Source organism: Miscanthus floridulus, chromosome 4 (genome assembly GCF_019320115.1).
Source record: "Miscanthus floridulus cultivar M001 chromosome 4, ASM1932011v1, whole genome shotgun sequence".
NCBI lineage: Eukaryota > Viridiplantae > Streptophyta > Magnoliopsida > Poales > Poaceae > Miscanthus > Miscanthus floridulus.
Window position 1 is genome coordinate 82,564,971 of NC_089583.1, and position 15,061 is coordinate 82,580,031.

The following is a 15,061-nucleotide window of genomic DNA, read 5'->3' on the forward strand; positions in this document are numbered from 1 at the left end:
TGACTCAGGACTAGGCCGGCTGGAGACAAAAGAAGAAGGCAAGGGCAGCGTGATCATTTCGCGTGCCAAGTTAGGGCTCCCATGCTTCCTGCCATGCTGGCGTGTCCATCTCAGCAAAAATAATAAAAACATAGAAAGATTACTATTTACAATGGCAAATACGTAGGTACACATACAAAACTGACAAACTAGTAGTGCCATTCCTAAGGATGGAAAAAAGTCCCCACGATTCATACATGAGACCCGCTCCTACGACCCATCTCCTCCAATCACTCTCTATCCCCTCCTAGGATCCCTCTCCAATCACGCAGGGCCGCTGCCGTGCACGCCGCTACACATCCCCGCACCCTGCGGCCGCACATGCCGCCGCTCCCCGTGTCCCTACCACAACACCATCCCCATTGCTCCTCGCCCAGGTCCAAATCCCACGGCTTGCCTTGCCACGGATCCCGGTGGAACTAAGCGGCAGCAGCGGAGGATGCACGTGGTGCATGCTTGGTGGCCTCCATCTCGCTACGCTTCTCGATGTCAACAATGAAGCGGAAGTGGTGCTTAGGGTTCTTGACAATGCTGCAGAAGCAGTGCCAGCAATGGAGCCTCCTTGCAGGAGTTCTTGGCCTGCAAGTCCCCGAACCACATCTCCAGGTGGCTCTCCATCCTCCTCTCTGTCCCGTAGGTTCTCTGGGTCCTCCCTCCGCTCTGCCTCGGGTTAGCCGATCAAGCACCAATCAGGCGTGCTCGTGTGGTGTACTACTAACTTGTAGCCGAGCCTTTTTCAACATCATTGTATGTATTAGGCATTTTATATTCAGATCTATTTATGTGTGAACAAATGATTGCTGTGGAGTCTAGAAAATTAAACAACAATTATTTCTTGGATCTGCTTTGGTTAAACACTATGAACATCTAATTTTTTTTGTAGATTGACATAATGAATTTGATGTTGATAAAAAATCATTGATAAAAATGTACTGTACATTTTTAAAATATTTGCTAATTATTTCAGAGTTAGACATTCTTGTTTCTAGTTATGTACTATGCAATGATTCAACGGTCCGTCTCATCCATATTATATTCCTACTGCGTAGAACCAAAGAGAGTGGTTTCAGTAGACATTCTTTACTGGACTACACTAGTTCTCTACATTTTTTCTTTTAGTATTGTAAAGTATTTTTAGTGGCTTTTACGCCTACAATTTCCTTTCTTTTTTGTGAACTGCCTGTAGTTTCCTTTCATGCTTGTCATGTTCTTAAGGTAATTATAAATTGAATCACTGATGTTGTTATTAGGCATCCCAATGCAATATTGCTCATTGAATTATCAAAGAAAAAAATTATTGTGAGGGAGTTATCATATGATTTTAAGTAGCCTGTTTGATGTGCAAGGTCGGACTATTGTTAATGGGCGTGTTGAACAGGAAGCAATTAAAACTGGTGAAGATGTTGAGATCTCGGGTTTGACACAGGTTAGATCTTAATTTTTTAATGCCTGAGATCAAATTTATGATACTATTAAATTGATGCATGTTTATCCTACTTTCTAATGTTTGAAGTATGAGATCTTAATTTCTTTAATTGAATGAGTTGTTGGTCTATCAAATTTAGTATGCTAGTAGTTAACAGGGATCAAGATGTCTTAAATTGTAGAGCTGCCTAGGTCACTGTTTTGGTTAATGTTCATGGCCCTCATGGTGCAAGTGCAAGACATGGAGCTCCAACTTAGTATACAACCCACTTTTTCTTGACTGTTTAGTTTTTGGGTGATTTATTTGTAAATGTTAGACAATAACTATGCTCAAGACTAGTGCTATTATTAGTACCAACTTAGTATACAACCCACATTTTCCTTGACTATTTAATTTTTGAGTGATTTATTTGTAAATGAAACCCATAGCTAAGCACAAGAGCAGAAAGTTCTTCTACTTTTCTATTTTTCATTTTTGTGATTTAGTACCCACTGCAACGACATGTTGTGATGGAATTTATTCTTGGTCGCACAGTGGTCTCTCAAGACTACAGTTACAATGGTGTTGAGATGTTCAAAAAGATGCTAGACCATGGAGGTCCCTGAAGACTATAGTTACCTGCAAAAGAGATGTTCAGAAAGATAATAGACCATGGAGAGATAATGATGGTGAAAGGAGATTGTGCCAAGTTTTTTGTTGATCCAGAGTATCATACAAGCAACTTGTGTGTAGGCTGGTAACACCATTGGTCTTCTTCTTCATGGCCTTAAGCGTGGTGATGTCGAGCGTGGCCAAGTTAGCATTCCTGACTTTTTTTTGATAAACAACATTCCTAACTTCAAAGTGCTCTGAGAAGTTTTAGAAATATCCATTTATCTGGAAACTGCCTTGCATCATGGTATATGGTTGCGTGATCACCAAAAGATCTGTACAATTCTTTTATTCATGATCTTTAGTCTTTGTTACACAATTTCTAGGTCTCTAATATCGAGATTGAACAATCTCTAATGTTGATGCGCTGTCATTTTGTACTGTTTTAGGTGGTGTGCAAACCTGGTAGTCTGAAGACATACAAAAAAGTTTGAGGCAGAAATATATGTCCTGAGAAAAGGATGAAGGTGGCCGGCACACTTCCATGTATGTTGTAGTTTATAGATGGAATTTTAGAAAAGTAAAAAACGTCTTGTAGTTTGGAATGGAAGTCATTGCTTATCACCTGTAACATATAGTTTTTCTTGATTGATGGAGCACACATGTAGCACCAATAACATATGGAAAATTGTTTGATGATGTGAAAATTTCTAAACTGATTTGTGTTAGTTGATGCATATATTATTCAAAAGAGGACATTGTGACTTCATTTATTGTAATCTTCTATATTTGTTCACATAAAAAATATGAACTATTATATTATATTCTAATTGTTCGTGCTTTGTGAGAACTCATGTAATATTGATGATTAGCTACGGCGTTGTGAATATCATTTTCAAAATATTGTTTCTTAATAGTATATCACACATTTAAAATTGAATTATTATGACATTGTTTTTCCCCGTCACCCGCCAGGATCTTATGTCGTCATAACTGTCACGGGCGGTCCTCACCGTCATCGCCCTCGCCTTTGACATCCTTCATCTTCCTCACCAGCTGATCCATCCACTGCCGGCCGTCGCACGCTCACATTGTGTGAGGTGCGCTGCAGGAACCGCCACACCAACAGGGAGGGCGCTACTAGACACCTAGCTCGGCATTGGTTTGGCTCGATCAGGAGGCGCCGTGAGTGCTGGTGCATGTCTTGATCCTGTTCATCCCGTTTCTCAGGTCTTTTCCTAATGCGGTTGTTTAACCAAATCAAATGTTCTAATTAGATTGTTTTTGGAATTGTGAGTTGACAAGGTTCTGAAAGCCATACCCTTCCCTTATGCCATCACCACCTTCAGGTTTGCATCCCGATCACTCATGTGGCTGCTCAATCTGCATCTCAAACCGAGACTCCCTCAAACAGGTACTGTGTATAAACAAAAGGGAAGATTACTCACCTTTGTTGTGACCTGTAGCTATAAAGATATTAGATATTAGTACAAGATAACTAGACGCTCCAATTGACTAAATTGCACCGATGTAAAACTAGTTCACTCATATAACTGATGCGATGAATTGTTATTTATTTGCTAATGCAGTATGCAAAGCTCCTGCCTTTGGCTTTGATCCACATGCTTGGAAATGAAAACAACAAGAAAATTCTCGCTCATAAAGATGCTTTTTGCTCTTATAATGTTCCCTAACTGTAGATTCACAACAGTTCAGCATGATATATGTTGTGCACACTGCACCCTAGCACGACCGATTCTTCCTCATCTGCAAGGACCAATTCCGGTTGGAGGCCCGCTGACCAATTCCTTGGCCCTAGGACATCACCTCCCTAGAAAGCTGAACCCTCTTCAAGTATTATCCCCTCCCTTCAATGTTTGTTCCCATGTAAACTTAGATCGGTGAATTATTTTTGGTAATATCAAGAGTCTTTCCACAATTTCATGGGATATATCAGGTTCAATTTTGTTTCTGTCAATTTTTGTCATGCCATGGCAACACCTGCGAACATGCCTCAATGTTGTAATTCTTCTGATGCTCTGACAGTTCACCAAATTCACCATTAATCCTCAATTAACCTGTTGTTCAGCTGCATCTCGAATTGGATAAATTTGGCTGTGTTCAATTGCAATATGGCTCAGTTGTGCCATTGGATAATAAATAAATAAATAGGAAGCTATTTTGGTGAGCATAATCTTTTTTATGATTTCACTAAATTCTGGTAGTTGTGCAGAAGTGTGTTGCCATGATATATATTAGAATAGTAGCTTAATTAGATGATTTCATATGTATGTCAATACGTGTCCTCTGAAAATTATATGTGTGGTTAACCCCATGACCAAGCTAGATGAAATTTCAACTTATTTTTCTCATACTGACCAAAATATCATATATTCATACATGTGAGATCGAGCCTGGCCGTAAAGTTTAATTTTTCTGGTGTTCATTGTCAGTATCCACAAAGTCAAAGTGTCAGACTGTCTCTAAATAAATTTTACATAATTGCTAAATTTACTGATCTGTTGTGGTCACTGACCGGGAATATGGCGTGGCCCTATAGGGTGAGGCTCAGATTCATGGATTTCCTTGGCCGGTTTGGCCAAGGTTTATTCTTACTGCAAAAGCCATGTGATTGTCTTTCCCTACCTTGCAAGCTTCGTAAGTATCATACTTCAACAAAAGTTACTATGTGGACTTAATAAATAGGTTTGTCGGTCTAAAAAAATAAGTTTGTCTTTGGCCAAACTCTTTACCAATCATGTGTTTATTTCCGTATAACTTGGATGGCTTGCTGGTGCCAGGTATTTAGCTAAAATACTTAAGAGAGATCAAATTTGCCATTGGATCATATGCATGGGATGTCTGCTTCATATGCAAGAAGCGTCGCCTCTACAATTTTTGTTTTTAAGACTTAAATGGCCTAATAACAACAATCCTCCAATAATATGGCAATGCTAATCAGAGGGTGTGCTGAGGTAAGTTCATTTTATACAGTTTTGTAATTGTAATAAATTCAAAGCTTATTTGTTTATGGTAAGCTACATGGCGATATAGGCACAAACAACTTTTGAAGTTCTTCACAGAGCCACTGCGGGCCTGGCAAGTCCTAGTACAATGGACTAAAGAAGGGTCATGATACCTCGATTATCTTCTCTTGTCATTGTTACAGCTGCAGACACATCATTGGTGATCTCTTTCCCCTGCTATTGCTTCTGTGTGCTGTCACATGCTCTGCTCAAAATGTTCTTGAAGGTATTGTTAGATTCCATGCTTTTGCACTTGTATGCTATCGTTTAAGTCCCCTAATGAATACTGGTTGCAGAATGAACAAAATATTTTTCTTGCAGTCTTATTAGAGGGTGGAGGTATGCATAGTGCACGATAGTTTAGGGTACCTGAGGCATTACACTATGTTGCCAGTTGTCTTTTCAATTGTTGATGTCATATTTCCATCCATCACAGCTTATTCTCTTTGGAGCGTCAGTGTCGCACCCAATTTTGCAAAGCAAAACCAAGTACTCATATATGTGCGCCCAGGATGTCCAAACACACATATGTCACAAATTGCAGTAGTATCAAAGTAAAGTACTTATTACATCGCATATCTCATCATAAAGTTAAATAAAAAGTTTGCTCGAAAGCAATATTATTACAAACACAGCGGAAAAACTAGCCCAACTGCCACAGGGACTCCAACTGGTGAACGTCTTCCTAGTAGTCCTGGACATCCTCCGGAAACTCTTCATATCCATTATCTGTTACCCATCCGGGATTTTCATTTGATGTAAAGCAAGTGTAAGCTCACCATGCTTAGCAAGTATAACAAAGGGATCTATGAGGCTCAAATAGGCTTGACACTGTTTGACTGCGGTTTGCAATTTTAGTTGATCAATTTTTAGCAACCTGAATTACTACTTTAATGAACAGTCCCAATTCCCAAGTGGTATTAAAGTATCATCCAGCTTTGTCTCAATTCCCAACCATCCATCATCCATAGTAACCACTAATCTCGAAGGATCTAGACCGCTCGTATCCGTGAGCACGGCTGTTATAACAGGTTAATTATTTCTGCAGAAATTGTACATCTTTACCCACCGAGCCGTGATTCCCAATGCCGGGGTTCGCGAGACCCACTACACCTCTTCCTAGGAAGTGTGGCAGAGTTTCACTATGAAACCCTTAGCTAGTTGCACTAACAAATCATAGCTACAAAGGAATGGCACACTGTGGGCATCGCAGCACGGTGCACACCCTAACAGAAAAAGGAAGATACCCTCTTACCTCTTACTAGAGCTACAGACGAGCTAGTACAAACTAGATAATAGGTTAAAGTCAGAGCCATTTGACACTCAGGGTTGTACGGTCCCTCCTGGTTGCCGCTTCAGGATAAAGTCCTTATGGAGAGGCACTAGAGTACTCAACCCCGTACTCCAGCCCCCTATCTGTTGCTAAAAAGCTCCATTTTATCACATTGCATATAGTCTTTAAATATGTTTAACAATTACTTCATGTTAAGCGCTGCAGGCATCTATCCCAAAATGCCTACCCAATAAACCCAGGTATCAAGGATATGTGGTACAATGAATCATCTAGGTAGAGTCCTCAAAGGCAATTCAAATTAAACTCATGCATGAATGTAAGTGGTAGTAGTTCATAGGTAACAAGGGGCCTTTGGTACACTTGCCTTCCTCAAAGTCATCCTGGGAGTACTGCTGATCCTGCTGGGGGTCCTCAGTCACCTTGAATGGCTCACCCTCTAATCGTGATCCAATCATCAATCAAGCATCATTCCAATCATTACATGCATACAAGATAGAACTCTATTAGAACAGTACACCAAATAGTGAAAACATATGTTGAAAAGCTTACAGATCTGTTCTACGCATTTCTACGAACACATGAGCAAAAGAATCACTCAAATCGGACTTAAAACGTGAAAGTTATGCATGAAATAAGATGTAATGGCAATTCTGTAAATAAACTAACCTATTTTCGGATTAAAATAATTAAAAAACTAAATTTAAATGAAATTTGGACCGGGCTTACTATTTCTGGAAACTTCAGGGACTTGAATGAATAAAAGCAGGACTAAATAAAAATTAGTTTGAACTGGACTGGACCGTGGGTTGATTTCTAGGAAAAAGCGGGGGCTTCTCTGCAAAACGCGCTCGGTTGACTGGGGTTTGACCCGATGGCTGACTGGCTGCTGACTCATCAACACGCGGTGGCTATTCATTGGGCGTGGTGCACCACGCGGGCGTGGGCGCGCTGACGTGGGCGCTGACGCGGCCACGGTGGACTGAGTCCACGGTCCGCGGTGGACCGAACCGGTACCAGCTTATCTGGACCGTTCCTTGATGATCGGACGGCGCAGGGTGAGATCCGGATGGTGGCTCGCCGGGGAAGAAAGAAAGGCTGGCGGCGCCATGGCCGGTGCGCCAGGGACCTTGGGCTATGGCTTCCTAGGGCGCCAAAACGAAATCTGAGGGCACGGGAAGGTGGAGGGGCTCACCATGAGTCGCCTAGAGGGGAACGCGGCGTCCGGGAAGGCTCCGAGGCTAGTCGTCGACGGCGGCCGCGAGCTGGAGAGAGAAGAGGCGCGCGGGTGAGGGTGTAGCCGGGCAAAACAACGCCAAAATGCAAAATGGGATGTACCTATGGGCGCGGGAAGATCCGGTGATGCTTTGGGTGGCCTTGGCGTCGGCGTTCGCTGCTCGGAAGGGGGAGGCTCTCACCGGCGGCAGTGGCTCTCGGTAGCGGGCAAAGGTGGGGAGAGAAGGCGGGGTTGGCTCGGGGTTTTATAGGCCGGGTGCTGTGTGGAATAAGGAAGGAGAGCAAGTGGATTCGGTCACCTACCATGCGGGGGCGACGGCGGTGGCCTTCCCTGCATGGCCGCGCCATCGGCGGCTGAAGAAAGGAAAACGCCGGGGGAAGAAAGAAAGCTCGGGGAAGAAGAAAGGAAAGAAGGAAAGGGCGCTGACCGGTGGGGCCGGAGCGCAGCGAGAGAGAAAGAAAGAAGGCAATGCGCTCGCGGGTGAAGCCAAGCAAGCCGCAGCGGCGTGCCGTCGCGCGAAGCGGGCCACAGCGAAGCAGCAGCTGGGCCACCGAGTTGGTGCGCGCGCGCGGGTGGCCAGCTGGGCCACATGGGGTGCGGGCCAGCGTGCAGTGCGGGCCGGCGTGACAGGCCGCCGAGACAGGCCAGCGGGAGGAGGAGGGGGAAGAGGGCCGGGCTAGCTGGGCCAGAAAGTGTCTTTCTCCCCTTTTTTTTCAAATCAAATGTTTATCAAATTCTATTTTCTCCATTTTCATTTTTAAACCAAATTCAAATAAGTTTTGAATACAAATTTCAATTCATCTAGCCCTACACTCAATCAAAACCCATATGACTCGGCATGAATGCAACAAACAAGTTTCTAAACTTATAGTTTATTTTATTTATTCAATATTTATTATTTGGCCTAAGTTAAAAATACCTAGAAAATGTAATAAATGCTAAGAATTAATTGCTAATTTGTGGTAAAAATTTTAGGTGTTACAAACCTACCCCCCTTAGAATGAATCTCATCCTCGAGATTTGGATGGTTCAAAGAGATTGGGATAGTCAGTTCTCAGATCTTCCTCTCTTTCCCACGTTGCCTCATCCACTGAGTGTCTGTTCCACTGAACCTTGCACATTCTTATTATTTTGCTCCTTGTGATTCTCTCCGCTATTTCCAGGATTCTCACTGGATACTCTTTGTATGATAGATCCCCTCAGATATCCAGTTCTTCCAAGGGTAGTTGTTCCTCAGGTACTCTCAAACATTTCTTAAGTTGTGACACATGGAAAACATCATGAACACCTAAGAGCTGCTCTGGTAACTCTAACTGGTAAGCAACTTCTCCTCTCCTGTTGATGATCTTGAATGGTCCCACATACCTGGGTGACAACTTTCCCTTAGTATGGAATCTCTTTACTCCTTTCATAGGTGAAACTTTGAGATAGACAAAATCACCAATTTCAAATGCCAAATCTCTTCTCCTTGTGTCCGCATAGCTTTTCTGTCGGGACTGTGCAACCTTTAGGTTTTGCCTAATTGTTTGCACTTGTTTTTCTGCCAGTTGCAAAACATTTGGTCCAAAGACTTGGCTTTCCCCCGTTTGATTCCAAAACAATGGTGTTCTGCACTTTCTGCCATACAATGCCTCAAACGGTGCCATTTTAAGACTCTTTTGGTAGCTATTATTGTAGGAGAATTCGGCATAAGGTAAACTCTTATCCCAACTTGTCCCATACTATAGAGCACAAGCTCTTAGCATATTCTCTAAGATCTAATTTGTCCTTTCGGTCTGTCCATCTGTTTGAGGATGGTAAGCTAAGCTGAAGTTCAACTTCGTATCCATTGACTCATGCAATTTCTGCCAAAAATGTGATGTGAACTATGTACCCCTATCCGAAACAATCTTCTTTGGTACACCATGTAAACATACAATCCTTTCCATATACAACTCTGCTAACTTTGCACTCGAATAAGTTACCTTGACCGGAATGAAATGGGCCACTTTTGTCAGTCGGTCAACAATCACCTAGATAGAGTCAAATCCTCTGTGTGTACGGGGTAATCCAACTATAAAGTCCATTCCAACTTCTTCCCATTTCCACTCGGGTATCCTCATAGGCTGTAGTAAACCTGCTGGCCTCTGATGTTCTGCTTTCACTCTTTGGCACGTGTCACATATAGCCACATGTTCTACTACGTCTCTCTTCAGTCCATACCACCAGTACCTCTCTTTAAGATCAAGATACATTTTAGTACTTCCTGGGTGTATGGAATAGGCTGAGTCATGAGCTTCCCTCAAGATAGACTCCCTAATAGATTTTACTTCTGGCACACAAATCCTTTTACCGAACCATACTGTCCCTTGATCATCCATATGGAATCCTAGGGCTTTATCAATCACTATACGCTCTGCAATATCCTTGATCCTCTCATCACCCATCTATCCTTTATGAATCTCTTGTTCCAGAGTGGATTCTACCTCTAACTCCATGGTGTTGGCCACAATACCCAAATTCAAGTATTTGAACTCCTCACACAACTCTTTAGGTAGTTGAGTTGTATAGGCCATGTTCACATAACTCCTTCTACTCAAGGCATCTGCTACAACGTTAGCCTTTCCCGGGTGATAGTGAATATCCAAATCATAATCCTTGATTAACTCAAGCCATCTTTGTTGCCTCAGATTTAGATCTGACTATGTGAATATATACTTTAGACTCTTATGGTCCGTATAAATCTCACACTTATGGCCAATCAGGTAGTGCCTCCATATCTTAAGAGCATGCACCACAGCTGCCAATTCCAGATCATGAGTCGGATAATTTAGCTCATGTTTTCTTAGTTGTCTAGATGCGTAGGCAACAACTCTGCCTTCTTGCATAAGAACACCTCCTAGACCTTGCCGTGAGGCATCACAGTAGATAGAGAAACTTTTGGTGAGATTAGGTAAGATGAGCACTAGAGCAGAAGTCAGTCTCTTCTTCAACTCCTCAAAACTGTCCTGGCATTGTTTAGTCCATACAAATTTGGCATTCTTCTCCAACAACGCAGTCATGGGCTTGGCTAACTTAGAGAATCCCTCAATGAACCTCCTATAATACCCAGCCATACCTAGAAAACTCCAAATCTCACTAACATCCTTAGGTGGCTTCCAACTCAACACATCTCTAACCTTCTTGGGATCTACTGCTACTCCTCCATTAGAGATTATGTGACCAAGGAAAGATACTTCTTTTAACCAGAACTCACATTTGCTGAACTTGGCATAAAGTTGATGTTCTCTAAGCTTTTGCAACACCAATCTCAAATGCCCTTCATGTTCTTCTTCATTCTTAGAATACACTAGTATGTCATCAATGAACACGACGACAAACTTATCAAGGTACTCCATGAATACTTTGTTCATCAAATACATGAAGTAGGCAGGTGCATTAGTCAGACCAAAAGACATGACTGTGAACTCATACAGTCCATAGCGGGTCACAAAGGTGGTCTTGGGGATGTCAGTACACCTTATCCTCAACTGATGGTATCTAGATCGAAGATCAATCTTGGAAAACACACAAGCCCCTTTCAATTGGTCAAATAGGTCATCAATTCTAGGCAATGGGTACTTGTTCTTAATTGTGACCTCATTAAGTGACCTGTAGTCTATGCACATCCTTTGTGTACCATCCTTCTTTTCTACAAACAGTACTGGTGCACCCCATGGTGATGAACTAGGTAGAACATAACCCTTATCTAGCAATTCCCTTAGTTGTTTCTTAAGTTCTGCTAATTCATTCACTCCCATTCTATAGGGTCTCTTAGCTATGGGTGTAGTTCCAGGTAAAAGTTCAATTATAAACTCGATGTCTCGGTCAGGTGGCATACCTGGCAATTCCTCGGGAAAGACATCCGGGTACTCATTTGTTATCCTTATATCTTCTAAGGTTGTGCCCTCCAACTGATTAACCCGACAGATTTCTATGGCAGACTGAGTTGCCACAAACACCACTTCTTCTCCAGTTGAAGTGATAAGATTCACCGAGCTATTACCACAATTAATAACTGCTTTCTGCAACCTTAGCCAATCCATACCCAAGATGACATCAATACCGGTGGAATTTATGACTACAAGATTTGCTTGAAATTCTACCCCCCTTATGCTGAGACTAGCAGCTAAGCATATCCACTCTGCTTTCATTACCCCACCAGGTGAGCTTACTAACATGTGTTTCTTCATAACACTTACTAGAATACCATGCTTCTTTATGAATGTATATGTTATGAAGGAATGCGAAGCACCAGAATCAAAAAGTACTATAGCTGAGTTTGAGTTGACTGGAAATGTACCGATCACCACATCCGGTGCCTCCTGAGCTGTTTCAGCAGTAACATGGTTCACCTTTCCCCGAACGTAGTTCTGCTGTGAGTTAGTCTTCTTGGGGCATCTATTAGAGTAATGTCCCAGCTCTCCACAATTGAAGCACTTGTTGTCATTAACTGCATTTGGCGCTTTTGGTGCGCCATTCCTCTACGAAGCATTGGGGGCATTATTCCTCACTGGTACATTGTTGGGTTGCTGCTGGCGCTGAGCTGGTGCCTTGTACTGCTGTTGCTGCTGCTGTGCACGCTGCTGCTGCTGGTTGTGGTTGAGACCTGTCTGACCTTGATAGCGCTGCTGAGGTTGAGTTTGTTGAGGGTTGGTACGGAAGCGAGAGTTGCTCCCAGATTGCTGTCCTTGAAATTTCTCTTCTTGTCCTCCATCTGGCGGCGCTTGTTCTCAATCACTAAAGCTTTGTCCACCAGCTGCTGGAAGTTAGCAAAGGTATGGGACAACAGCTGGTACTGGAGACCATCATTCAAGCCCTCCATAAATAGCTCCTGCCTCTTTCCATCCTCGTCTACCTCAGTAGGTGCATACCGCGACAATTGTATATACTTGTCACGATATTCAGCAACAGTCATGCCCCCCTGCTTGAGAGCCAAGAACTCCTTCTTCTTCAGCTTCATCAGTCCTGCAGGCACGTGATGAGTGCGAAAGGCACTGTGGAACTCAGCCCAAGTGATGGGATTAGCTTCGGTGCGGCCGAAGCGGAATGAGTCCCACCAATCCTGTGCAGCTCCCTGCAACTATCCAGAAGCATATAAAACTTTCTCCCTATCATCACATTGGGCAATCTCCAGTTGCCTCTCTATGGCACGTAGCCAGTCATCAGCTTGGAGTGGATCGACAGAGTGCTTGAATACAGGTGGGTGTCCTTTCAGAAACTCTCCCCTCTTATCCCTGACATGAGGGGGGGCATTTCCATTCCCTTGCCCCATGTTCTGCATGTTCTGGGCCATCTGCTGAAGCAACTGGGTCTGCATCATCATTAGCTGCTCCATGGAGACTGGGGGTGGTGGTGGCGGTTCCTCGCCTCCCTAGTTGTTTCTCTTGGTGTTCACCATCTGTAGAGGCATCATATAAGTCTCACATGTCTAAGCATATAACTCTTACAAGATACTGGTGTAACAAGAGTAGGTGTAGACAAGAGATATATGTAGGGTATGCAAGAAGATATTTGTTCTGAATTTTTTTTTCCAGCGAGTTGGATAGCAGCAGTGCTGTAAAACGAGCATATCTCAGTCTCTGTTTATCATATGATTGCGTAGCATACCTTTCTGGAAAGCTTATGAAATTCTCTACAACTTTCGTTTAGAACACTTTTTCAGATTCCAACATTTACTTAGTCAAAGTCAGACGATAAGAAGTACTGTTCCGGAATCCTGACAGCACAGAAACCTCGACTTACAACAGTTGTATCTCACAATTTATAATAGCTATTGAGGTGATTCCAGAGCCAGAAGAAAGATGTTGAAGTCTACTTATCTCCATAAAAATTTCATGACCTTTGAGTATCTAGATTATGAGATATGAACTGATAAAGACAGACTGTTCCGAAAGATACAGAATGGACAGCATGATAAAACGAAACCCAACTATTTATTCATAATATTCCTAAACCTTAACCTTAACTAAATGATCGTGGACATGCCCACAAGTCATCACAATCATATCAAAGATCAAAATCAAACATTATTCATAATGATAAACATCCAACCATGCAACTAACACTTGTCCAACCATTAAAAGAAAGAAACTAAATACTCTCTCGCGTAGCTACGCGTGCTTATTACATATTTTTTAAGACTCTCCTATGGGTACGGGTCGATGGTGGTGCTGGTGCTGGGGTCTCGAGACTCTCCTCTGGTCCTCGGGGGTGACTGAGCGGGTACTCCTGAATCTTCCACATCTGGACCTCCTAGCTGTTGCTTTAGTGTAGCGTTCTCACGAGCTAGCTGCATGTAGGCCCTCCCCATGACATCGAGCTCATCTAGGGCCTGATCCAAGTCAGTGTGGGTCTCAGCCAAGCACAACAGGGTGGGCCTCAGCCTTAGGTTCGCCTCTCCAAGTGGTGTAGCGATGTTGCACGTAGACTGTCCGCTCCGACGGCGGGGAAGATAGCGGTCATCCTCCCAGGTGATGTCGTCGAAGTGACGGTCGCGGTTGACCATCAACGCCTATCGAGCTGCATCCCTGATGATGGCCGCATGTGTGAGCCGTGCAGTGGTGGCGCGGTGGATGTAGCGCACCCGAGTCCCCTCTCGGATGTACACTTCTGTCTCCCAGAAGCCGGTGTAGTCGGGGTGGGTCCAATGCTCCGTCCTATACTAAACAGTGCCTCCAGGGTGGTAGCGATGCACAAGTGCGAGAAGCCTAGGGTGGTAGTAGCCATCACCCTCCAAGTCGTAGTGGATCTCCGCAGTCCATCCCTGAGCCAACGGTGCATTGTGATCATCATCATTGTCATCATCCCCATCGTCTCCACCGTCTCCATCATCTCCACCGTCTCCACCGTCTCCACCATTACCATCATCACCTCCATCAGAATCATCAGAACCATCTCCATCGTCGGGGTCACTAGCTCCCTCCTGGCCACCTTGTTCATGCTCCTCCATAGGATCCTCCTCAGAATCCTCGATCTCGATGGGCTCCTCGAACATAGGCACCTCTTCTGTTTCTTCATCCATTGGATCCTCCAGCAAGTCCTCTAGAGGTTCCCCCATGGGCACCTCCACAGGTGGTTCCTCCTCCTGGTTCCTCAGCGCTTCCACCAGATGTGCTGGGACACGCTTGCCCAAAGTGAACCTGGTTCTCCTGGTGGGCATCGGAATGGTCCTCTTGCGCGCGGTCAGCTTGGTACGGACCATCTATAAGAATGAAAAGGTTGAGTATTAGAACAAAATAATTTTTGGCAATAGATAAAGAACAGAATATAAGCAAAAATTTTATAGCAAATTAAAGTAATAAAATAAAGATAATGTGATCCTAGAAACATCCATTTCTAACTAGGTTGTTCGTCCTACAGTCGGTTATAGCTCTGATACCAATTTGTCGCACCCAATTTTGCAAAGCAAAACCAAGTACTCATATATGTGC